The sequence below is a fragment of the Podarcis erhardii genome, assembly GCF_964252035.2.
Source record: "Podarcis erhardii genome assembly, chromosome: 3".
NCBI classification, from domain to species: Eukaryota; Metazoa; Chordata; class Lepidosauria; order Squamata; family Lacertidae; genus Podarcis; species Podarcis erhardii.
The window spans coordinates 111373365-111399408 of record NC_138507.1 but is presented as its reverse complement, the minus strand read 5'-3'; the positions used below and the strand labels follow the sequence as shown (position 1 = coordinate 111399408).

General features: G+C 44.2%; 2 long non-coding RNA genes across 2 annotated transcripts in view; both read left to right on the top strand.

Moving 5' to 3' along the window:
* The first annotated feature begins 1283 nt into the window (after nucleotides 1-1283).
* On the top strand, nucleotides 1284-5005 carry LOC309338698. Its single transcript, XR_014155028.1, has 3 exons — nucleotides 1284-1442; nucleotides 3270-3340; nucleotides 4722-5005. It is a non-coding gene; the product is annotated as an uncharacterized lncRNA (long non-coding RNA).
* Nucleotides 5006-5082: 77 nt separating this feature from the next.
* Nucleotides 5083-26044, top strand: part of LOC309338163 — a 50600-nt gene continuing 29638 nt past the window's right edge. Inside the window, exon 1 of the long non-coding RNA XR_014154775.1 lies at nucleotides 5083-5202. This is a non-coding gene — a long non-coding RNA (uncharacterized lncRNA). The remainder of the gene's footprint in view (nucleotides 5203-26044) is intronic.

The following is a 26044-nucleotide window of genomic DNA, read 5'->3' as shown; positions in this document are numbered from 1 at the left end:
TGAGTTCTCTACATTGAAAATTGAGATATAAAGGGATAGTTCAGTTGTGTCAAGAACGGTGCTAAACAAAATGACAAGTGCATATGCATATATTGTGTGTGTCAATGTGCATATATATCTCAATTAGAGATGCTGGCGTACTGCCAGGTTTGAGTAGGGAAATGGTCCATGGAGGCTGGTTTGCCTCAAAGAAGAGATGGACATCATCCCTAATGTTTTTCCCCAACTGGGACAAAAATCTGAGTCAGAGGGGCATGCCTGCCCCCCAACTGCCCATTCCCAGCATCATCACCAGTGATTTCTACAAGCCCACCCTCCCCCCAAACAGCATTCTCCTCCTTTTCATTTATTTTCCAAGTACAGTGGTACCTAGGATTAAGTACTTAATTCATTCTGGAGGTCCGTTCTTAACCTGAAACTGTTCTTAACCTGAAGCACCACTTTAGCTAATGGGGCCTCCTGCTGCTGCTGCGCCGCTGGAGCACGATTTCTGTTCTCATCCTGAAGCAAAGTTCTTCCCCCCCCCTTTACTGTTTTATTAAATTTGCTTAGTAACATAACATTATTATATGTATTCTATAAAACAAAGAATACAAAACAAAATTCATTCATACTACAATGCATAACTGCATAACATTAGTTTCTGAAACTACATAACATATGGTTTCTGAAAAAAGGCTTACATAACAAAATCAATTCAAAATACCATCCGGTTTACTTTTTTTCTTTTCTTCCCCCTCCCTCCCCACTCCAGCCCGCCCCACCCCCCGTCAGGCCTTCCTTATTCTTATCTTTATCCATATACACAGTCTGTTTATTCGAGCTTGTATGTTAGGGTTGGCTTCCCCTCTTTCTATCCATTTCCTGTAAAATGCCCATTTATTTGTGATTCTTTGGCATTTATTTTCCCATCTATCCTCTGCCACTATCTGTGTGAATATTTCTGATTGTACGTATTCAAAAACATAATCATTCCATTTTTCCATATTCCATTTGGCCTTTTCTTTCCATCCCAAAGCAATAACTGCCATTCCAGCTAAAATCATAATCTTGTACAACTCTTAAGCATAGTTCTTAACCTGAAGCACTATTTCTGGGTTAGCGGAGTCTGTAACCTGAAGCGTATGTAACCTGAGGTACCACTGTATGGAAGCAATAGGAGCATCACTGCTTCCCACAACCTCGTCCGTTTTTAAAGTACTACTCCCATCATTACATGACCATTGATCATGTTGGCTGGGTGTTCTGCCAAAGGTTCTGGCAGCCTAAAGCGATACTTCTTAGAATTCAGGTAGACTATGGAAACCACCAAAGTTTTAACAGGTTTTATTTAAAGGATGAGGGAAATAAAGGAAGAAGAAATGGACGACGTCTTATCGTCCCATATGTTGCCAGAGAATCGCCTTCCTTCCTGGGCAGGCAATGGGTCAAACTTCTGACAGGTGAGAGGTTCAGCACAGGTGGCAACGGCAAGGTCTGCACTGAGATTCCTGCTTGGTGGGCTTGATCTTTGATCTGGGAGTGCTGGCGACACTTGACCACATGGGCTTAGGGTCACCTTCCCATGACCTTGTCTATGTGTGGCAAGGTCAGGGGAGCAGTCATAGCAAGTGGTGGATAGCAAAGGGTGTGGTGGCTGAGATCTTCCCGTGCTGAGCCAGTGTCTTGTGGCTAACATGGGGACCCAGTTGTTCTTATCTCTAAAGGGCACATGACCCTTCATACCAACTGCACTGGCTCCCAGTGGAGTACTGGTTTTGACCTTTAAAGCCCTATGCGGCCTAGGACCCTCATACCTATGGGACCGCCTCTCCTGGTATGCCCCACAGAGGGCCTTAAGGTCCACAAACAACAACATTTTGGAGGTCCCAAGTCGCAAGGTGGTTAGATTGGTCTCACCTAGGGCTAGGGCCTTTTCAGTACTGGCCCCAACTTGGTGGAACCTCTGTCACAAGAGACCAGGGCCCTGAGGGATTTGACATCTTTCCGCACTGCCTGCAAGACAGTGCTGTTCCACCTGGCCTTTGGTTTGGACTCAGTCTGACCCTTATGTTTCCCTTATGTTTTGATCTATGGGCTACTATTAAAATGAGGCTGCATTTTAAATTGTATTTTAACCTGTATTTTAATAAAAAAAATTCCTCGTCTGTCCCCCCCATTATGTTTTTATTGTAATTTTACTGGTATTAGCTGCACTGAGCCTGGCTCTGGCCGGGGAGGGCGGGATATAAATAATAATAATTGTTGTTGTTGTTGTTGTTATTATTATTATTATTGTTATTGTTGTTGTTATTATTATTATTACATCACATTTCTCCATTCAGCTGGCCTTTCTATGAGAAGTGCTGATTCTAGCAAGCTGTCAGGAACTCCTACGAAGCTCTACTCTCCAAGCTGACTGACTGCACCTCTCCAGGATTTCAGACAGATTTCAAATGTCATTGAGATGGCCTTACCATGTCATGGATAAATACAAGCGAATGGACTCAAAAATCAGCTTCAGAAAAAAAGTGCATGATTTATTATCTTGGATTTTAAAGATCAGATGCTAATTTCCAAAGATGATTACTAGACACTACATATTAAAATGTTTTTTTTTTTTTTTTTAAGTTGCACTTCAGCAGTTTAGGCAACTGACAGCAATCAAACAGCACATTAATTTGTACTGTTGGCTCTAGGGTGAGACGATGCCATTTGTTTGGGGCTTTTGGGCACAACACAACAGTCATTATTACTCTAGGAGCTAAGCTACTCAACACTTCTACACAGGGAGGAGAAGCGGCTTCCTTATCCTATCAAAGCAGCAGGGGATTCTAGGTACATTAGGCAGAATGCAATTACCCAACTTGGACTGAGGCCAGGGCACAGGAGATAATATCTTCCTTCTTTGGGAGAACCACACGGGACCCATAATGATGATGTTTTATCAAGATCATGGATTTGTGCTTTTTGTGCATGCAAAAGTCAGGACTTCACAGCTAAGTAAGTTTTCTCTCTCCAGATAAGAGGATCACTGTGCATAAGAAAAGGCATGTATTTCTTTTAATAAAGGAGAAATTAATTTGTTTGCATTGTGTTTCTGGTTGCATCGATGCCACCTATATGCTACAAAACCAGGCTTGCAAATGAGGCAGATGTTCAAGGCACCCCATGCTCTTCAGAGATGAATAAATTGTTTCCCTAGCAACAGAAACTTATGCAAACTCTGGAAATATCTTTCCTCTGCTTCAGGTTCCCGTTTTTCATTTAATGCTTCATGTGCTTATTAGCCTCTTAGGTGGAACAGCCACAGAGCAAGATTCGAAAAGGGAAGCTCAACAGAACGGAATAAACAAAGCAGGTGTGTTTCTGGAACTTCAGTCTATCAACATCAATTATGTATTGAAAAAATTAACTCACTGGAAAGTATCCTTTCAAGAATTCTTTACAGTTCTGTCAAAACAGTGAAGCCGATGATTTAGCAAGTGGCTTTGTATGTTTATAAGCAAATGCATTTCATAGAATCATTGAATTGCAGAGGGCCATCTTCCTGGTGTTTGGTCGGAATCTCCTTTCTTATAACTTGAAGACATTGCTTTGGATCCTACCCTCTGGAGAAAAAGAAAACAAGCTTGCTCCATCCTCCATGTGACAGCCCTTAAGATATTTGAAGATGGCTGTCATAACTCCTCTCAGTTTCCTCTTTACCAGACTAAACATACCCAACTCCTTCAACCATTCCTCATAAGGCTTGGTTTCCAGACCCTTAATCATCTTGGTTGCACTCCTCTTCACACATTTCAGTTTATCAATATCCTTGATAAATTGTGTTGCCCAGAATTGGACACAGTATTCCAGGTGTAGTCTGGCCAAGACAGAATATAGAGGTGCTATGACTTCCCTTGAACGGGACAGTAGACTTGCTAAGACCCCTAGATCCTTTTCACATGTACTACTGGCAATCTGGATGTCTCCCATCTTATATTTCTGCAGCTATTCTTCCTGCCAAAGTGCAGAAACTTACATTTGTCCCCAATGAAATCTGTTTTGTTAGTTTTGGGCCAATTCTCCAATCTGTTAAGGTAATCTTGAATCTTGATTCTGTCTTCAGCCACATTAGCTAACCCTCCTAATTTGGTGTCATCTGCAAATTTGATAACCCCTCAATACTTTTATCCAAGTCATTTATAAAGACATTAACAACAACAGAACCCTGTGACGCACTACTTGTCACTTTTCCCCAGGATGATGAGTAATCATTAGTAAGCACTTTTGAGCCTTGCTCAGTCCACCAGCTACAAATCCAGATCAAGATACACTACATTCAAAGCATTCCTATGATCTACCAAGCTTGTAACTGTTAAAAAATGAGATTCATCTGGCATGACTTACTCATAAAGGAAGCATGTGTGTGTGTGTGTGTGTATACCTGAGAAGAGAGGGTAGGAGAAGCATTGTAGACAATTAAGGAGCACTCCAGCTTAATGGTGAGGCGATTGTGTTGAGCTTACAGCAGAATGGACATCTGTTGCATTCCAGCTTGAGAGGAACAAAGCAAGATGGTTAAGGAAAGCTGTTTCCAGCCGTGCAAGTGTCATGATCCCTGATAGGATATGACATTTTTCAAGGACCATTTCCAGCTGCTGAAAGTGCTTACATGTCTCTCATGTGGGAGAAAGCGCTTGTCATGTCCATGACCAGCTCTAATGCAAGGCTCCCCCTCCCTTTTTTTCTTTTTACAGGAGAGACTGGCAGGAAGACCTGGGTAGCTGCAGACAGAGGGGAGCAAATCCTGTTCTGAGTTGAGTCCAACCAAATCTCACACCTTCCCTGCCTATGATTGCCCCTTCAGACTTGCTCAACGCCCTCCATGGTGCAATCACAACATTCTGAATGGCCATGCATCCCCTTCTGCTTTGTCTCTGCAAACCCTGAGCTATTGTACAGAAGACAGTGGAACTGATATATTGGTTCTACTGTGTGGGGAATCCCAATAAAGCCCCAGTAAAGCAGGGGGCGTCTGGGAGAGTAACAGCAAAGGTCTATTAATTGTACTAGCTATATTGCCATTTGGCACCCTTTTCTTTGTGATGTGGAAGACATTCAGGGATGACTTGGACAGGAGGCAGGAGAAAAGCTTCTAGCGAGGTGCACCTTGAAGTTGATAATGCAGGAATCCATGGCCAAAACTTCCCATCTTTCTTCAGGCAAAGCTCCTATTGAGTAAGTGCGCAGTAATTGAATGAAAGCTGAATTCCTGCTGTACTGAACAGAGTTGATAGAGGACTTCCAGATTACACAGCTCAATTTTCGGCGTCTTTTTGCAAAGGCCCGCTGTGAAGCAATTAGTGGGTGCTGTGGTGCAAAGGAGGAGCAATGTACATCTGGTCTCCCTCTAATCTGATCATGCTCTTTTCAGGGGTGTTGGAATAAAGCAATGCTGCTTTGTCACCTTCCTTTCTATTTTGATATACAGTGGTACCTTGGGTTACAGACACTTCAGGTTACAGACTCCGCTAACCCAGAAATAGTACCTTGGGTTAAGAACTTTGCTTCAGGATGAGAACAGAAATTGTGCTCCGGCAGTGCGGCGGCAGCAGGAGACCCCATTAGCTAAAGTGGTGCTTCAGGTTAAGAACAGTTTCAGGTTAAGTACGGACCTCCGGAACGAATTAAGTTCTTAACCAAAAGTACCACTGTATTTGCTCTAAGTCGCTCAGGGGGCAGATTTGCTGTCATCATCTCAAGCAGTCAACAAACCCAATATGTGCTTGAGGCAAGGTTTTCATGTGCCAGCCCCACACTCCCCACTTCACTCTGATCTTTATGCATTTAGTGCAGGTGAGGGGAACTGCATATAGCCAGTGAGCAGGATCCCGATCACCCACATGGGTCAGGCTCTACAAACGGGTGGAGATTGTCACTTGTCAGTCACTTGCCATCACAGGAACTGCTTTTGCCTCTTCGGTCCTGGGTGGAAAAGGCTGAAACGTTCAGCTAAATGGCCTTCGATGTCTTCTTGCCATTGGAAGTTCTTCATTTTCAGGGTTCCTATTGTGTGGGTGGCGCTGTGGGTTAAACCACAGAGCCTAGGACTTGCCGATCAGAAGGTTGGAGGTTCGAATCTCCGCAACAGGGTGAGCTCCCGTTGCTCGGTCCCTGCTCCTGCCAACCAAGCAGTTTGAAAGCATGTCAAAGTGCAAGTAGATAAATAGGTACTGCTCCGGCGGGAAGGTAAACGGTGTTTCTGTGCACTGCTCTGGTTCGCAAGAAGCGGCTTAGTCATGCTGGCCACATGACCCGGAAGCTGTACACTGGCTCCCTCGGCCAATAAAGCGAGATGAGCGCCGCAACCCCAGAGTCGGCCATGACTGGACCTAATGGTCAGGGGTCCCCTTTACCTTTACTATTGTGCAGAGGCTTCTGAAGTTGTTCAGCTCAGGTGATGATGCAGGGGACATTTCATGCTGACCACCTGAAAAGAGCTCATAGCTCCAAATGCAATGCTGTACTTTCTGCCCACTCCCTCCTATTCCACAGGAGTAAATGGCAAATATTGTGAAGTGTCTCCCCCCAATCTGCCTCCCCTAATTTGCTGGCGGGTGAGTTTTCACCCCTAGATCTACCAGTTAATTCTGATCTACCTTCTGACTACCACTGATGTATTAAAAAGCCGACAAGAGGAAAGTCCAGGCAAGTGGGTGGGTGCTGGTGGTAATGGGGATTGACTTCCATATCAGTCTTTGACCAGTGCTAACTCTGTCTTTGAGAAGCTTGTCACCGGCAATGTAACATGAACATGTGAGACTAAATTCAGATTGCCCCCAATGCGCAGCTTGTTCCGCCCCAAAAGGTGGATGATAACAAGAATGCTGCCTGCCTGATTAAACTGAGCAAACATGACATGGGAGTCATAACAGAGCCGTATCTATGCACCATCAAGCTGTCACTTTGATAAAACGACTTCTTCCACAACACCTCCATGTGCCTGAGCACCATTATGATTAGCTGCACTAAATCTCTATCATGGTGCTTGTGCTGGTCTAAGTGGAGCATTTTCATATTTCCACAACTACGGCCCTTGCTTTTAACTTGGCCGTTAGGGGTGGCGAACCGTTCAAATCACAGAGAGCTCTAAAACTCATGGGAGTTTCTTACGTATCTGCCTGAAACTATAGGTTTTTGTTATTGTAGCATGGCAAAAAATAAAAATATTGTGATGCAACATCAGGCTCAGCCAGATGAAACTAAACCCTTTAGAGCAGCGGTCATCAACCTGTGGGTCCCCAGATGTTGTTGGACTACAACTCCCATCATCCCTGAGCTCTGGCCTTGCTAGCTAGGGGTGATGGGAGTTGTAGTTCAACAACATCTGGGGACCCACAGGTTGAGAAAGGCTGCTTTAGAGCAAAGTCACAGTCTAGAACAAGCCACTTCCTGACCCATTATGAACTGGTACAGCAGCAAAGTCAGAGAGAAAGACCTTTTTCAAATGATCTTCTCTTACAAAGGAGCGAACAGCTATTTGGGTGTCATCAGAAGCCTTTGCGCCAAGGGTCTTTTCATAAGGGATATTCCAAACCTCTTGATTGGTTGATTGGCTGTTTCCATGCACAGGAAATAAGGTGCTTTAGCCTTTTCCAAGACGATGCATACACACATCCTGTGGTGCGGTTGTAGGACAACAACATGTGGAGGTCACCAGGTTGGGGAAGGCCAAAGCAGATGCAGCATGGCGAACAAAACCCATCAAATTGGGTAGCTTTTGTGTGGAAATAATAATTTGTGCACATGCATGGATTCACATGTGTAAGAGAGAGCTTATCGCCACTTATCTAAAACAAAGTAAGAATTACATTCTGTACCCGGTGTTGCCCAGGAATTCTTAGAACCCCCTAAACGCTGAGATTATATACAGATAATGTGATTTGTTCCTAGGGCTGTGCAGACTGCAGGTAACATTCTCTGCTCACCACTTTGCTGGGAACAGGCTGTCACAGTCAAAGCACATCAAGGGGCTGTTTGAAAGCCCAGGTGGGGCAACAGATGTGACTCTTAGTTTTGTACAGCAAGCTACATCCCAATCCATGCAAGACAGCAGAAGTTTCTGCACTCTTTCTTCCTCTCCAATGATTCTGACTCAACATCAGGAAGAACTTTCTGGCACTAAGAGCTGTTTGATGTTGGAACAGTCTCCCTCAGAAGGCTGTGGACTCTCCTTCCCTGGAAGATTTTAAGCAAAGGTTGGGTGGCCATCTGTCATGGATGCTTTAGCTGAGATTCCTGCATTGCAGGGGGTTGGACTAGATGTCCCTCAGAGTCATCTATTATGGATCTATTATTTCATTCATAGTCTTCACTTCCAAGGGTTGAAGAGCTTCACAAACTGTGCACAGAATGGAAAGGATTTGGTTTAAAATACATGCCTTTTTGTAATTGATTAATGTTTTTTAAAATACAAATCACTGTTTTCATTAACTTCTTGTTATTAAAACCAATCGGCTGCATATTCCATTTTTATTTTTTGTTTTGGCAGAAATGAGTTATGGAACCTTATTTTTTTCCCCTGTGCAGCAGCTGAAAAAAAAAGCAGTTTTCCAAAAGCTGCAGTGATTAATTGTCATTCAATTATTTCCTGACTATGTTCAAATTAGAAAATAGGCCGGCTTAGATCAATGAGTATAAAATTCATCCAGCTATGTCTTCAAGCCAGGAACATTCCTGATGATGATAAAGAGGAGAAGATCAATGACATCAACTGGTCCATCTTCCTGCAACAGGCAGCCTGTAGGCCAGAAGTGACCCGTGAAGCAATTTAATCTGTTCCCTCCCTGCAGCCCTATTACATTTAAATCTCTTTTAAGGAAAAGGATATCTTGCTGATATGAAGCACCAACTACTTCAGAGTCTGGTGATATTTAATAGGAGACTGGCTATACAGCAGCATTCTCTTTTGGCCCATAGGCCACCGCTGATGAAGAGCGGAGGGGAACAGTTCTATAATTCAGACATACTGTTGGTTTTGCTCCCCTTCAATTCTGGTAGGAAATCTGGATTTAAAATTTGCTGATTTGTTTTGAGCTGGTGAGAAATGAGATCTGCTGTTGTGATTCAGTCTATTCTCTTGTTATGGTGATTTGAAATACTATTTTGATGTCAAGTTTGAGTCTGCCTTTAGTATTTTTGGTCCTAGACTTCGGTATTAATTGGCGAGGAGGTCTCCATGGTGCAAACCCACCAGCAGAAGCTCTGGATTGGCTCCACTGGTAGCTTTGCACTGCACTGACATCCCGGCTGGCTTGCCCTTTCCTGTAAGCTACAACAACCCACATTCCAAGAAAATAGTGTAGTGGCTCCATCCCACCTGGTGTTCTACTTTGGATGCATCTGCTGTTGAAGGTGATGCTTTTCAAGTCTGTAGCCCAATGACACCATTGGGGATGTGATGTTCCACTTACTCAGACTGAGTCCAGTTTGAAAGCAGATTAACTTCAAATGTCATTTTGGAAGTGTATGAATTCCAAATACCTGGGGGCGGGTTGCATCCTCCATATCAATCTGTTTTAAATGAAACCATTCGGAACCAGATGTTCAAGTCTATTATTTCAGTAGCCATCATGTGCTGAGGACCTTTTCAGAGGACCTAATTCTTAGACAACCAGGCCTTCATTTGTCCATTGAAGGTCTGAGGTTTAAGGAGAAGGAGCTGGGTGAGTGTATGAGCAGGGCTCCTATTAGCGGTAATGATTGCTGTGATCAGCATCGGGTGGCAAATTTCCTGGGTAGGCTGGCATGAATATTCTAATTCCAGTTAATTGCCATCAGTCATAATTGGGAAAGAAAATGGCTGTCTGAATCCTGTATTGAAAAATGATGTCAGGTGATGACTATGGAATGCATGGGAGGTAAACGAGATGAGCCATTTCAGGTGATGATAATTGAACAGAAACGAGCAACTGAAGATGAGTGACAGAGGATGATGTATGCTGAGTAGGCAGAAGAAGATAAATAATGTGCAGTGAACTTTGCTAATCAGCTGGGAATCAGAAAAGAAAACTATTCTAGGGCATATTTGTAGGGAGTGTATCTGCACTATGAATAACCCTGCCTGGGAAATACAATGATAGACAGATATAAATTCCAGAAGGGAAATGAATGTGCTATTCTATTCTTGGTGACTATAGTCACTCTAAGGGACGAGGAAGGAGATTGTAAGAATCATTGAAGGCTTATGCAATGTGTGAACACTAGTGATTGGCTGAGCCTCCTAGACCAATCCGTGCACTTTGGCTTATTTTACAGAAGAAATGGAAATAGGCCTGTATGTATGGGTTTGTGCGGGGCCGCAAAATTAGCTGTGCGCACCAAGCACAAGATTCAGATTGAACATGGGTTCAGCACTTTGAAACAGAGTCTGCCTCAATCCAGAGTGCTCTGTAAGATGCCCAAACTGGCAGGAGGTCCATCTGAGTCCCTCTTCCCCTCAGTCTCTTGGCTGTTACAGACTCCTCCAATTCACTGATCCCTTATTCCAAGTCATTTTCCAACCCTGCTTCTTCTAGTGCCCACTTGTCAGCCACCACTCCCCAGTGTCCAGCCAGTCCCTGGCAATAAGTAGGGGAGGTTGGTGACTCTAGGTAATGGAACATGTTGGAACACAGCTATTCTTATGTACTGAAGTTCTCCCCTTGGGCCAGCAGGGGGATACTGTAGATTGTTTTCACTCAGGTCCACATATGCAAATAAAGGATTGAAAGTGACGTTCAGTGATTGGATAGTTACAGAAAGTGGTTACAGTTGCATTGTAGTGAAGCTCTATATAAGCAGGCTGGCTGAACCCTTCAATTCAGTTCTGTTCTGGCCTGTGAATAAACAAGAACTGTTTGAAGAATTGCTGTGTTGTCTGATATGTTCCCCCACAACTTAACAGCTATAATCCTTATTATTCTTATTTATTTATTTCCTGCCCTTCACCTTAAGGTTCCAAGGTGGATTACAGCATTAAGCTGCAATATCTTCTTCTTCTTCTTCTTCTTCTTCTTCTTCTTCTTCTTCTTCTTCTTCTTCTTCTTCATTCAATTTATACACTGCCCTATACCTGAAGGAGTGTCTCTACTCCCATCGTTCAGCCCAGACACTGGGGTCCAGCTCTGAGGGCCTTCTGGTGGTTCTCTCACTGAGAGAAGTGAGGTCACAGGGAACCAGGCAGTGGGCCTTCTTGGCAGTGGTGTCCGCCCTGTGGAACGCCCTCCCACCAGATGTCAAGGAAATAAATAACTATCTGACTTTTAGAAGACATCTGAAGGCAGCCCTGTTTAGGAAAGTTTTTAATGTTTGATGTTTTGTTGTGTTTTTAATATCCTGTTGGAAGCCACCCAGAGTGGCTGGGGAGGCCTGGCCAGTTGGGTGGGGTATAAGTAATAAACAACAACAACAACAACAACAACAACAACAATATAACAAGCGGTTTAAAATAAGGCAGGTCCTAAAAACATACACATCAATTGTCAACGGCCAAGGTAAAGAGATATGTCTTCAGCCTTCTCCAAAAGCTATATAATGAAGGTTCCAGACACATATCTTTGCAGAGGCCATTCCACAGCTTAGGGGCAGGCACAATGAATGCCCTCTTCCAGGTTGCCATGCCCCAAACCTCTGAGGGTGGAGTAACTACCAAGAGGGCCTTCTTCTGCCAATCTCAGTACCCAAGAGGGCCTGTTGTGAAGGAGGTGACCTTTCACATATTTGGGGCCTGAGTCATTTGGACTTTAAACACCAATATGAGCACCTTCAATTAGGCCCAGAAACAAACAATGCGTGTAGCTGTTTTAAAACAGGGGCTATATGAGATCTAAATGAAACCTCCCAACCAACTGCTGGAGTTTGGACCAACTGAAGTTTCTGTGTCATCTTCAAGGGTAGCCCCACACAGGGGGGGAGGAAGGGGGTGTGGTAGGAGTGGTCCACCCTGGGTATCACCACTGAGAGGGGTGACAATATGCCAGGTGGCACTTACCGTGGGGCCTGCAGTGCGCCCGAGCCATGCGTTTCTCCTGGGAGTGACGTGGTGGCTTGGGCACCAACAGACTCCACGCTGCCCCCAATGGTCTGTCCACTGCCTCCCCTTCAACTGTAGGGCAGCTGAGTGGGAGGAGGCAGGCAGACTCCTCAGAGGCCCCACGGAGCGTCCTGCCCTGGCTTGCCCCGCCCCACGTGCGGCTGGCCCCTCCTCTGGGCGTGTGATGGCCTGGGATTCAGACTCGGATGCTGAACCTGAGGAATCCCAGCCTGCACAGGATTCCCCGCCTCCAGAACCAGCTGAGCTGGGGCTGGGGCATGAACCTGAAGGGTCCTCACCTGTGCTGGATCCTCAGGTGCAGGCATCAGCTGAGTCTGCTCTGGCCCCTGAGGTGATGGAGGACCCATTGCCTGCAGGTCCTCCATTCTCAGCCCCGTCAGAGGAAGCTGAGGTTGCCTCTGGGTCCGGTAACCCTCCAGCCTCTCCTGAGCTACAGAGGCTCAGGGCAGAGAGGCAGAGGGAACTACCGGTAAGTTCCCGCAGGAGGAGTGCTAGCCTCCAGGCCAGGAGGAGCGAGTCACCAGAGGATTGGGGCCGCCCTATGCCTCGGGGCAGATAAAAGCTGGCCAGCCCCAGTCCCAAGTTGCGGGTGCAATATTGTTGGTTGCTAATTCCTGCCTGAACCCTGCCCTGCTTTCCTGCCTGAGCTCCTGACCCGCCCTGGCTCCCTGCTTGCAAGCCTGTTCCTGACTTCACCCGACTCCCTGCCCTGCACCCAGCTTCAGCTACTATGGACTGACTTCCTGTTGCACCTTTGTCCACAGACTGGACTTGGACCTCACCTGTCAGGTAACCCATGGGACCAGCACAGGGCACACACACCGCCCCAGGCACCTGATCAGCTTGCTCCGCCGCTGGCCCCACATAGAACACATTGCAGTAATCAAGTCTGGAAATACCAGAACAAGGAGTACAGTGGGTAAGTCATGTCTGACCCCAAAGGGCTCATAGTTGGAGAACCAACTGGTAAAAAGGCACTGCTAGCCATCAGGCACCCCTGAGTGTCCAACGACAGGAACTACATTTCCAAGCTATATCCGTGGGTTGTGGAATGAGCATTGAGGATGAAGCCTTAGGCACGCATATTACACAAATATGATGTAACAGCTTGAGGATTCCAGTGGCTCCGTTACTGTTGAGCATTGGCAGCAGCGCAGCTAATCAGGAAGTTTCACGATGTTGTCAGCCCAACCTTGTGATTGGTTGCCTATCTGCAGTTGGCGATGCAGCTGTAAAATACAATACGACTAAGCAAAGTGAAGTGATTAAAAAGTTTTGGGGATTAAATGAAAAGTAAAAACCTCAGCGCTTTGGCTTTGTGATTTGCTGCCTAAAAGGCGTGTTGGAAATGAATGCCTCTCTCACATTCTCTATGAAATTGACTGAAATGGAACATGATTCTAGTGAGTTCTGAAGTGATTAAAATGTTCTCTCTCATAGCGATTGATTAAATACAAAGTAAACCTCAGCTTTGTAATTTGCTGCATCTGTGTGCATCTCTGGCCCAGAAGAGATCAGCTAACAGCCCCTCACAGCCCACAGTGTGAGGCAGAGGCATTTGCATTAGAATCCGCGTTCCATTTCATATTCCTCTCTAGGAGAGATTGCAATAATTGGAATGCCATTGCACATCCCGGTGCTTGCTAGTTAATTAACATCCCCTGGGGCTTCCTTGCACTGCAAGCTCATTGCCACATAGCATCTCAGGGACTGCAGTATACTTCCTGCTGTGCAGGCAGTGTGGTAGATACAGTGGTACCTCAGGTTAAGTACTTAATTCGTTCCAGAGGTCCGCAAATGTGGTCCATTCTAGCTATTCGGGGACATTGTGGGGAATTTAAAATGGCAGCCAGTTATGGATGCCACTCATTGGGAGCCCAACGATGTACAGTGGTACCTCAGTTTAAGAACTTACGGTAATTCGTTCTGGAGGTCTGTTCTTAACCTGAAACTGTTCTTAACCTGAGGTACCACTTTAGCTAATGGGGCCTCCTGCTGCCGCCATGCCGCTGCCGCACAATTTCTGTTCTCATCCTAAAGCAAAGTTCTTAACCCGAGGTACTATTTCTGGGTTAGTGGAGTCTGTAACCTGAAACGTATGTAACCTGAAGCGTATATAACCCGAGGTACTACTGTACAATGCAACGATGCCCATGAGTTCACGGGGCTGGATCCATGTTTTGCGCTTATAATGGCAGCTTAATAATAATAACAACAATAATTTATTATTTATACCCCGCCCATCTGGATGGGGCTCCCCAGCCGCCCAGGGCGGCTTCCAACAAAGTATGAAAATACCGTGGTCTGTTAAACATTAAAAGCTTCCCTGAACAGGGCTGCCTTCAGATGTCTTCTAAAAGTCTGGTAGTTGTTTTTCTCTGACATCTGGTGGGATGATGTTCCACAGGGCAGGTGCCACCACCGAGAAGGCCCTCTGCCTGGTTCCCTGTAACTTGGCTTCTCGCAGTGAGGGAACCACCAGAAGGCCCTCTTTGCTGGACCTCAGTGTCCGGGCTAAGTGATGGGGTGGAGAACCTCCTTCAGGTATACTGGACCAAGGCCATTTAGGGCTTTAAAGGTCAGCACCAACACTTTGAATTGTGCTCGGAAACGTACTGGGAGCCAATGTAGGGCTTTCAAGACCGGTGTTATGTGGTCTCGGTGGCCGCTCCCAGTCACCAGTCCAGCTGCCACATTCTGGATTAGTTGTAGCTTCTGGGTCACCTTCAAAGGTAGCCCCAGATAGAGCTCATTGCAGTAATCCAAGTGAGAGATAACTAGAAGGAGCTTATACCATTGGTACACCTCACTCAATATTTTCTACACTGGCTATCAGTGGTTCCCCAGGGAGACATGAAGAATTGTATCTAGGCATTTCTGCTTGCAAATCAGATACTCTACCACTCATCTGTGGCCTTTCCTAGTTTAGCAGAAGAAAGGAGTGTGATAGTTTGGTGACCGTTCCTAGAGGAGGGCTGCCTACTGCATAACAATGGCAACACAGAAGGACCATGGCTCACTAGTATAATCCATGCTCTGGATGAACAGTTTTCATCCCAGTATGTTTCTGAGCACAATTCAAAGTGTTGGTGCTGACCTTTAAAGCCCTAAATGGCCTCGGTCCAGTATATCTGAAGGAGTGTCTCCACCCCCATCGTTCTGCCCGGACACTGAGGTCCAGCGCTGAGGGCCTTCTGGTGGTTCCCTCACTGCGAGAAGCCAAGTTACAGGGAACCAGGCAGAGGGCCTTCTCAGTAGTGGTGCCCTCCCTGTGGAACACCCTCCCATCAGATGTCAAGGAAAAAAACAACTATCTGACGTTTAGAAGACATATGAAGGCAGCCCTGTTTAGGGAAGTTTTTAATGACTGATGTTTTAATGTATTTTTAATCTTCGTTAGAAGCCGCCCAGAGTGGCTGGGGAAACCCAGCCAGATGGGCAGGGTTTTAAATACATACATACATACATACATACATACATACATGCACATGACTATTGTTGGAGTAAAGTTTTCCATTTCAAATATACACTGTGCTTCTTGAGACGTTTTTACCAGAGCTGAACGCTATCCTCCAAGAAAAAAAGTTCTCACTAACATCTCTGGCAAGATGGCCAAATGACCTCCCATGGCTAACTCATAATAAGATCCCATTAATGGAGCCCAGCATGGCGTTGGCATCCTTTGCAATGAGACCATAATGCTGACTCATATTCAGCTCATCATCTGCTGTCTTGTTACCTCCAGACAGATGGCTGCAAATTGTGCCCAGTTCTTGTATGCATTTTCTCCTTTAGGTTTACCATATTTCCAGCTTCCTGATTTTTTTCTCTCTGCCCCCCCCCCCGCGCCACTTTAACAGAGTGCATTTATTAGGCTGAACATTTCAGCTATCTGCAGGGCTGTGATTAATTCTACCTTGTGGTTCACCTGGGGATGGAGCGGAAGGGAGGTTTTTAACAAAGCTCCTTGGTTTCCAGTGAAAGGCAAAATTCCACCACCACCACAAAAAAGCCTGACTTCGACAGATTTTCACCCCACTATGATTTCCCTTTGGATGGTTCCTTTCCTTTCCTTCAGATTACAAGACAGATCTGACAATATTTATCCCAGCACCATTTGTTTACAAAGATGGGTGCCTGGAGCTTATGATTTACAGTCTCCTGACAGGTGCAAGAATGTGTGTGTGTGTCAACTTTTCTTTCTGGACCTCTGCAATTATTATTTTTATCTGAAGGCTCTTTTGCGGGAGAAATAAAACAGCTCACATCAAGCAACACATCTTTTAACTTTAGTCAGGCTATACCTAGGCATTTGGAGAACACTGGTGTCTGTCTGGGTTTTTGATGGAGTTTATCCTGCATGGTGTATATTTTGTGGTGTTTTTGATGACATTTGTTTTGGACTCAGACTCTGAGGTGTCTATTTTTTTATTGATTTATTGAATTTCTTAGGTCTTTTGCTATTGTAACTCACTTTGGGAGATGGATGGTTGTGAATGTCCTTCAGTTGTGTGAAGTGATGTGTATAAATACAGCTTAGTTTAAGAACAACTTGGATTAAGAATGCTGCAATCCCGGAAGTAGGTGTTTTGGTTTGTGAACTTTGCCTTGGAAGCAGAACATGTTCTGCTTTCTGTTGAGTGTGTTCCATTTGTAAATTGAGTCCCCCGCTGCTATGGGAAAGCATGCCTTGGTTTAAGAACACTTTGGTTTAAGAATGGACTTCCAGAACAGATTAAATTCATAAACCAAGGTACCACTGTATATTATAACCCAAGGCAAGGTTAGATAAGAGACTGCTCTGTCCCACACACCCCTGGCCATCACCTTGAAGGAGATGTCATGAAATATTCCATATGATGCAGTGGTACACCTTACTTGACCTAGAAACTGTGCCTTGAGTGAAGGGCTAAAGTTCAGTGGTTAGAGCATCTGCTTTCATAGAATCATAGAATCATAGAATCAGAGTTGGAAGAGACCACAAGGGCCATCGAGTCCAACCCCCTGCCAAGCAGGAAACACCATCAGAGCACTCCTGACATATGGTTGTCAAGCCTCTGCTTAAAGACCTCCAAAGAAGGAGACTCCACCACACTCCTTGGCAGCAAATTCCACTGTTGAACAGCTCTTACTGTCAGGAAGTTCTTCCTAATGTTTAGGTGGAATCTTCTTTCTTGTAGTTTGGAACCATTGCTCCATGTCCGCTTCTCTGGAGCAGCAGAAAACAACCTTTCTCCCTCCTCTATGTGACATCCTTTTATAAATTTGAACATGGCTATCATATCACCCCTTAACCTCCTCTTCTCCAGGCTAAACATGCCCAGCTCCCTTAGCCGTTCCTCATAAGGCATCGTTTCCAGGCCTTTGACCATTTTGGTTGCCCTCCTCTGGACACGTTCCAGTTTGTCAGTGTCCTTCTTGAACTGTGGTGCCCAGAACTGGAGACAGTACTCCAGGTGAGGTCTGACCAGAGCAGAATACAGTGGCACTATTACTTCCCTTGATCTAGATGCTATACTCCTATTGATGCAGCTCAGAATTGCATTGGCTTTTTTAGCTGCCGCGTCACACTGTTGGCTCATGTCAAGTTTGTGGTCAACCAAGACTCCTAGATCCTTTTCACATGTACTGCTCTCAAGCCAGGTGTCACCCATCTTGTATTTGTGCCTCTCATACAAAGATTTATAGGGAAAGATTTCTCCAGGACTTTAAACAGTAACATGAGCACCTTTAAAAACTCTTATTGGCATATATTTATTTCTAACATAATAAAGTATAATAACGGATGCCAAATAAAGTAAACTAAATTAAAAGTAGAAAGGGAGATCTAGAACTAAAAATACAGGATGAAATTTTTGTACCAAAATTGAACATAATTGAGTGGTACCTCGGGTTAAGAACTTAATTTGTTCTGGAGATCTGTTCTTAACCTGAAGCACCACTTTAGCTAATGGGGCCTCCTGCTGCTGCAGCACCGCCAGAGCACGATTTCTGTTCTCATCCTGAAGCAAAGTTCTTAACCTGAGGTACTATTTTTGGGTTAGTGGAGTCTGTAACCTGAAGCATCTGTAACCTGAAGCATCTGTAACCTGAAGCATCTGTAACCTGAGGTACCACTGTAAATTAACATCACAAGATTCCAAGTAAACACAGGCACAAGGTTAAAATCATCTTGTACCTTATTACTCCTGTACATTATAAAAAAGACATAATGTCTTTATCGAGAAATGATGAGCACATTTAATTGGGCCCTGAAATTAAATTGATGCCCAATTCAGCTGTTTTAGAAAAAGGGGTTATAATAGTTCTAAAGGCAACCACAGATGCATTTTGGACCAGTTGAAGTTTCCAATGTCAGGTAATGATACAGGTTTTCTGGTTCATGAGATTTGAAGCTCTGCGCTCCACCCTGGCACTTCCAATGCACTGCGCGTTACACTGTGCAATCTAAATTAGAGTTCAGAGCATGCTGAGAAACACCATTTCAAGTTCTGAAATAGGTTGGGACCACACAACTGTAGCAGTGAGTACAGTGGTACCTCGGGTTAAGTACTTAATTCGTTCTGGAGGTCCGTTCTTAACCTGAAACTGTTGTTAACCTGAAGCACCACTTTAGCTAATGGGGCCTCCTGCTGCCGCCGCGCTGCCGGAGTACGATTTCTGTTCTCATGCTGAAACAAAGTTCTTAGCCCAAGGTACTATTTATGGGTTAGCGGAGTCTGTAACCTGAAGCGTTTGTAACCTGAAGCGTCTGTAACCTGAAGCGTATGTAACCCGAGGTACCACTGTATTTGTGTATTAGTTAACAGATATAACAGATATAAAAAGTGCTATGGAAAAGAACATTATGGGGTTGGGGGAAGCCCCCAAGGCAATCTGCCATTAATTTCTGAGGCCTTCCTTCGTGTGCCACCTCCTTGAGAGGTCCAAATGGTAGCAACACGAGAAAAGGCCTTCTCTGCAGTGGCTCCCGTCTATGGAATGCCAGGGAAGTTCGCCTGGCGCCTTCATTACACACCTTTAGGCACCAGTCAAAAACTTTCCTTTTTAACCAGGCCTTTGTTGATCTTATTGACATCCAAAACCCTTTTAGAATGTGGCTTTGTGTGTGGGGGGGTATTGGGTTACTGCTTTTGGTTTGATTTTACAGTGGTGCCCCGCAAGACGAACACCTCGCAAGATGGAAAACCCGCTAGACGAAAGGGTTTTCCGTTTTGTAGGCGCTTCGCAAAACGAATTTCCCTATGGGCTTGCTTCGCAAGACGAAAATGTCTTGCGAGCTCCTGCGGGTTTTTTCCCCTCCCCCCTTTTTCTAAGCCGCTAAGCCGCTTATCAGCTGATCCGCTAAGCCGCTAAAAGCCGCTAAAAGCCGCTAAGCCGCTAATAGCGCTAATCCGCTAAGCCGTCAATGGGCTTGCTTCGCAAGACGAAAAAACCGCTAGACGGAGAGAATCGCGGAACCGATTCTTTTCGTCTTGCGAGGCACCACTGTATATGTTGTGGTCTTGTTGTGAACCACCCTGAGACCTCTGGGTGTAGGGTGGTGTATAAGTTGAATAAATAAATAAATTTTGGATTCTGCTGTACAGAGCCATCTGCTGCCATATTTTTATAACGCATTTTTAACATTATAAATTGACCTGTGTAGCTGAGTTCTTCGCTTTCTCCTTTTCCCAATCTGAAGTTCAGTTCTCCACATCCCCACATCCATTTGCGATTATTAGTCTTATAATTTAGTTCCCATAAAAAAAAAAATCTTTTTTGGGGGGCATGGATTACTTTGCTGGAAAACTGTATTGTAAAATCGAGAGGGTTGGCTGTGTTTCAGTTTGCATGTTGCTTGGGGAAGTGGAAATTATGTTGGTTCTCCTTGAATGCCAACTGAACCAAATCTTGGTGTTTGAAGCAAGCCACACTCATCTGCATGAGCTGGGCCAGCTGGCACAAAACTACTGAAAATTGCAGTGAACAGGAAGCCATTTCCAACACACATGATAAGGAACAGAAAACAATGTTTTCTCCATTTCTGGCTCAAGCCTGCACAAGACCAGTGTTCTGGGGAGAAGCTGAGACATAGAAAATGCCAAGCACATGGTGCTTTCAGTAAGTTAGTGACTGGCATAGAGTAGAAATTTTTTAGCACCCTAGGAGGATTATTTTTCATTTTGGTAACTAGCCTTCATTGGGTTAGATTGCCCCTCTTGGCTGTCATTCTGAGGATATGATAGCTAATTAGGAAGGAAATAGACAGTGTCTCCTCTGCTGCTGCTTTTTCTACTTCATATTTTGAAAAGTTGTTTGTCAGTTTGCTATACATTAAAATAGCTATACATTAAAATAGCTCCCAGTATGTTTCTGAGCACAATTCAAAGTGTTGGTGTTGACCTTTAAAGCCCTAAACGGCCTTGGCCCAGTATACCTGAAGGAGCGTCTCCACCCCCATCGTTCAGCCCGGACACTGAGGTCCAGCGCTGAGGGCCTTCTGGTGGTTCCCTCGCTGTGAGCAGTGAGGTTACAGGGAACCAGGCAGAGAGCCTTCTCGGTGGTGGCGCCCACCCTGTGAAACGCCCTCCCATCAGATGTCAAAGAGAAAAACAACTACCTGACATTTAGAAGACATCTGAAGGCAGCCCTGTTCAGGGAAGTTTTTAATGTGTGACATTTTAACGTATTTTTAATCTTTGTTGGAAGCCGCCCAGAGTGGCTGGGGAAACCCAGCCAGATAGGCGGGGTACAAATAATATATTATTATTGTTGTTGTTGTTGATGATGATGATGGCTCCTGGGATCAAGGAGCAAGTATTCATCTGCATTTGGTTGCAATTGGACACCATTTTGAATCAAGATCACAGACGGAACCTTTCAAAACTGTGTTAATTTCAACCAAATTTTGCATAATTGATCCTGAGATCAAGGAGCAGGTTGTATCTATATTGGGATGCAATTGGATGCCATTTTGAATCAAGATGGTGGGGTTTTGGCCTTTCAGAATTGTTTCATCCACTGATTACAACAGTGATGATTTTTGTTTCTTTGTTTCTTTGAGCTCCTGAGCAATAAGACAGCTACTATATCATGGAATAAGAAGTGAGGGTTTGTTGTATTGCAGATGCTCCTGATTCTACTGGCAGTATGGTTCTTAGGATCAAGAGCAGGCCCTGGTACAAAAAGACAATATTGTGACAAGTATCATTCACAAATCCTTGCTGGACCTGATCTATCACTATTGCTCACCTCTAACTCAAGCAATGCAGACTGTCACTGAGTATTGTTGGCCACATGAGCAGGGCTACGCAAGTCGAGAATTATTATTATTATTATTATTATTATTATTATTATTATTATTATTATTATTTATTGAACTTATATACCGCCCTATACCTGGGGGCCTCAGGGCGGTTCACAGAATAAAATCAAGATATAAAACCACAAAATATGTCGTAAAAATAAAAACAAAAACCCAATAGCCGAAACCCCTGAAAACACATTTTAAAAGGGCATAGAATGTAGATCAGATCAACCAAAGGCCTAGTTAAAAAGAAATGTTTTTGCCTGGCAGCTAAAGGTATATAATGAAGGCACCAGGAGAACTTCCCTGGGGAGAGCATTCCACAGACTGGGAGCCACTGCAGAGAAGACCCTGTTCTCATGTTGCCACCCTCCGGACCTCTTGAGGAGGAGGCACACGAAGTAGGGCCTCAGAAGGTGATCTCAAGGTCTAGATAGGTTCATATGGAAAGAGGTGGTCTTTGAGGTATTGTGGTTCTGAGCCATTTAAGGCTTTATAAGTCAAAACCAGCACTTTGAATAGTATACCTGTATACCTGTATATCTGAAGGAGTGTCTGTATTGTTTTTAACACTTGATTGGAAGCCGGCCAGAGTGGCTGGGGAAACTCAGCCAGATGGGCGGGGTATAAATAATAAATTATTATTATTGTTATTATTATTATTATTATTATTATTATTATTATTATTATTATTTGAATTGGGCCCAGAAACTAATTGGTAGCCAGTGACGTCGGACCAGGATCGGTGTAATATGCTCAAACGGTCTTGCTCCGGTGAGCAACCTGGCCTCTGAATTCTGCATCAGCTGAATTTTCAAAACTGTCTTCCGAGGCAACCCTTCATATAACACATTGCAGTAATCTAGCCTTGAGGTTACCAGAGCATAGACAACAGTAGTTTGGCTATCCGTGTCCAGATAGGGGCATAGCTGGGCCACCAGCTGAAGCTGATGGAAGGCACTCTGGGCCACTGAGAATAAAGGCTATTGCCCTGTCCAGAGGCACCAGCTTATGAGGGAGATGGTGGGGTTAGAATTATAATTATTCCCATCAGAACACTGTGCTGGGCTATCGGTGTTTAAACATCTCTGCCCACCCTGTTCAGTGCCCTCTTAATTTTTGCTACTGTGTTTGGTGGGGCCTTGGAGTGGGCAGAAAATTTTGCTGGGTGGGTTGAGAGTTACCCATCCCGGTTTTATGGCACCAGCACCAAGCCAACTGTTTCTCTCCGCACTCCCTCTGTTTTGCTTAATGTCTAGTCTGATGAAGAGTCTTGGAAGTGTGAAAGCTTGCTGACATCTTTGTGACATTTTGGTTCATCCTAACAGAGGACTCACTGTATTTTGAGTATCTTGCATTCGTTGTCGAGCCCTGGCCAATGAAACAGATACACAGTTCTGAATATGAACTTTTATTTTCTTATGTTCATTGGAAGTACTTGCTCAGCTACAAGTGTATGGTTCTCCAGCAGGCAATTAGCAGTACTTTAATTACAAAGATGCAATGTATTTGAAGTTGGCAATCTTATTTTTTGCACTTTGTTCTCTCCTCTAGTATTCTACCCACCCCCAGTTAATGAGTTTCTCGAAACCTTCCCTTAATAAGTTCCTGTTTAGTTTGCCCTCAGAGATCCGACACTAATTTCGACTTTTCAAAATGCAAAAATTGTCATGTCTGTTCCTTGCAAGCTAACTGACCTGCTGATTACAGATGAAAAGAAATGTGGACCCAGTGCATTCATCACCTTAATTAATTTAATTGCTTCATTAAGATGGCCTGCGCCAGCATCCTGGATGGAAAGACACACCACTTGCGGCAGAACGTCTTGCCGAAATCATAACACAGCCATTGTATATTAATTTATGAACTTCCAAATTAAAAGGAATGATTAGACAAATACAAATATTATTATGCGGAGAGCTTCAGGGCTCTCTGAATTCTGAGAGAATTTGGCGACTCTAATAATTGGATCATTATAAAGTGGCTGCAATTCAGTGCACAAACACAGCTCATGGGCTGACCAGAATAGGAAACTGCATCGATCCCATCCCTTATTCTTGGAACTGGGCTCTGATGCTGTTGAAGTGAGGACAAACTCCACTTATACAGTGGTACCTCGGGTTACATACGCTTCAGGTTACATATGCTTCAGGTTACAGACTCCGCTAACCCAGAAATAGTACCTTGGGTTAAGAACTTTGCTTCAGGATGAGAACAGAAATCGCGCGGTGGCGGTGCAGTGGCAGCAGGAGGCCCCATTAGCTAAAGTGGTGCTTCAGGTTAAGAACAGTTTCAGGTTAAGAACAGACCTCCAGAACTAATTAAGTTCTTAACCTGAGGTACCACTGTACATCGTTGGGCTCCCAATGAGTGGCATCAATAACCGGCTGCCATTTTATATTCCCCACAATGTCCCTGAATACCTGGAATGGACCACATTTGCACCATACATTTCATTATCATCACCATTTTATTTGGATGCCACCTTTCCATATTTTAAATCACGCTCAAGGAGGCTTACAACAAGAAAGGATTTTCATGATTACAAAAGCAACCATAAACAATAATTACATATAAAAAATTTTTTTAATCGTAAACCATAAGCTCTGAAAATGAAGAGACAGAAATTAATATCAGTAACAGCAGCAAAATAACCCAGCAAAATTTCACAGCCCATGAGTCTGTTCAGCAGTCTCAGCTTTCGTAGCTGGAGTCAGTCCTACCCATTCAAAGCATGACGAAACCACTTCAAGCAGTCATGGCTTCCCTCAAAGAATTATGGGAACTGTAGCATGTTAAGTGTGCTGAGAGTTGTTAGGAGACCCCACTTTCCTCCCACAGAGCTACAATTTCTAGAGTCCTCTGGGAAGAGGGATTGCTTGCTTTGTCAAAATAAAAGGAAAAAAAAGGGGGGGGAAGGGATTGCCACTCTGAGAATTGTAGCTCTGTGTGGGTAATACAGGCCTCCTAATATCCATGTCTTGTTCTGGGTTTTTTCCTCCCCCCCCCCCCGTGAATTTCCAAGGTTGCAGAATGAACACAATATTGTGCTAGCAGTTGTCCTTGTTTGGACTTCAGCTCGTGGACATAGTTAGCTGAATCCTTCCCCATCTTTTTTCCTCATGGTGTATATAGGCTTGCCATATATCAGGGAAATTCCCGACATGTCTTGGTTGTTGGGTGTAAAAATGGCGTGCAGGGGGATTTTTCTAAATTGGCAAAATGTCAGGGAAAACCCAGGTGTATGGCAAGACGATGAGAAGAGCAGTGGAACCAGCTCAAAATGCTTAAAACCACTATTTTAGGGTTAGGTCCCCCCCCCAAAAAATAGCTCAACAATTTGGGTTTGTTCCCAAAAACAGCTCAACTCTGTGGGTGTCAGGAATTTTGCTTTTTGAAATCTGGCACCACTAGATGTATGTGAATTTCTTAACGTTATTTTGTTTTGTTTTGATACTGTTTGTCGATTTGCTTTGTTTATAGTTGGCATTTTTAATTACTGCTTTTTTAAAGAAAGGAAGAAGTTGTGCTTTTTATCTTTGCATACTGATTCACGAAAAGCTCTCCAGTTTGCACACCTCTAAATTCAACTTACCAATCAGCCCTCAGTCTCCAGCATTGCAAATTACTACTCACTTTTGTCATATAATGGTATCATTTTCTCACTGGATACTAGAAGCGCTTGAAATGATGGCATGTTTCCAAAAATGGAGGGAGGGGAGGATTTGTATTATTTTTTTTTTTAAAAAAAGAGAAGAAATTTGAATGTCTTTGGCAAAGAAAGAGAAGACTGTAATTTTACTTTCTACCTCAGCAGAATACTCGTGAAGCAGTCTCAGGAAATTTCACTATCCTTCTCTATAAAGTTCTATTATCTAAAGAATAATAATCAGAGGCAATGAGAAATATATGCACGGAAGAGTCCTGAAAATTCATATGGACTGGCATCAGGAAATTACTGATGGAAGATTTTCTTCCTGGCAGAGCAGCACAGTATGGCCACACTTCAGCGGGGCCAAAAGAAGTTCACTAATTGCTAAAATGCAACAACAACAAAAAAACCTTATGTGAGTTTGGATGGTCATCTGTTATGGAGGCTTTCCGTTGAGATTCCTTCCTTGGACTACATGACCCTCGGCGTCCCTTCCACCTCCATAATTCTATGATCCCATGAATCTATGAACATCTATAAACTGAGGCCCTAAGTTTCTGAATGGGGCCCTTTATATGTCCAGCTGTCCTTCATCAACAAAAAATTGCCGCTGGTTTTTTGTGTTGAAATCAGCTCTGAGTGCTCACTGGAAGGACAGATCCTGAAGCTGAGGCTCCAATACTTTGACCACCTCATGAGAAGAGAAGACTCCCTGGAAAAGACCCTGATGTTGGGAAAGATGGAGGGCACAAGGAGAAGGGGATGACAGAGGACGAGATGGTTGGACAGTGTTCTCGAAGCTACCAGCATGAGTTTGACCAAACTACGGGAGGCAGTGGAAGACAGGAGTGCCTGGCGTGCTCTGGTTCATGGAGTCATGAAGAGTTGGACACGACTAAACAACTAAACAACTAAACAACATATGCTATATGGTAATTTATGGACCTAACTGTCGCGCACCGGTAAAGGAATCAAAGCAGAGTCTTCTTCATAAACAGAATAAAACTTTTACTTGAGGAAAATAAAGTTGTTCATAAACAGCATA